This window comes from Phycodurus eques, unplaced genomic scaffold (assembly GCF_024500275.1).
Source record: "Phycodurus eques isolate BA_2022a unplaced genomic scaffold, UOR_Pequ_1.1 contig_1404, whole genome shotgun sequence".
In the NCBI taxonomy this organism is placed as follows: Eukaryota; Metazoa; Chordata; class Actinopteri; order Syngnathiformes; family Syngnathidae; genus Phycodurus; species Phycodurus eques.
Genome location: NW_026905400.1, coordinates 1 through 636, shown reverse-complemented (window position 1 = coordinate 636; position 636 = coordinate 1). Strand labels below are relative to the sequence as shown.

The 636-nt window shown below is 52.7% G+C and overlaps 1 non-coding gene across 1 annotated transcript; it reads right to left on the bottom strand.

The window, feature by feature from the left end:
• Positions 1–42: 42 nt before the first annotated feature.
• trnad-guc (transfer RNA aspartic acid (anticodon GUC)) lies at positions 43–114 on the bottom strand. Its single transcript has one exon. It is a non-coding gene; the product is annotated as a tRNA-Asp (tRNA).
• Between the last annotated feature and the right edge of the window lie 522 nt (positions 115–636).

The window sequence follows — 636 nt, the reverse complement described above, 5'->3', positions numbered from 1 at the left end:
AAAGAAGAGCGCCACCAAAAGCTAAAGACCACATTATATCGACTCCCCGTCAGGGAATCGAACCCCGGTCTTCCGCGTGACAGGCGGAGATACTGTCCACTATACTAACGAGGAGGCTTGTAGCCTACGTTCACTGTATGTCAAGCACACGTTAATGCACCTGAACACCAGTGCCAGCTCGCGATGCGGTTCGCTGGTCCTGCTAACAGATAGCACGAGAGGAACAGTTTCAGTCGTGCAGTGGTTGTTTTGTTTGCCAAACGCGTCATGTCCGTGTTTGGAAACGAGGCTGATGGGCTTTTTTGTTTTCCCGCAAAAAAGAGCCCTACAAAATCCTGAAGACCAATCCCTGGCCCCGTCTGTGTGGAGTTTGCATGTTCTCCCCGTGCCCGCGTGGGTTTTCTCCGGGCACTCCGGTTTCCTCCCACATCCCAAAAACATGCATTAATTTGAGACTCTAAATTGCCCGTAGGTGTGAATGTGAGTACGGATGATTGTTTGTTTGTATGTGCCCTGCGATTGGCTGGCAACCAGTTCAGGGTGTACCCCGCCTCCTGCCCGATGACAGCTGGGATAGGCTCCAGCACTCCCGCGACCCGAGTGAGGAGAAGCGGCTCAGAAAATGGATGGATGGAT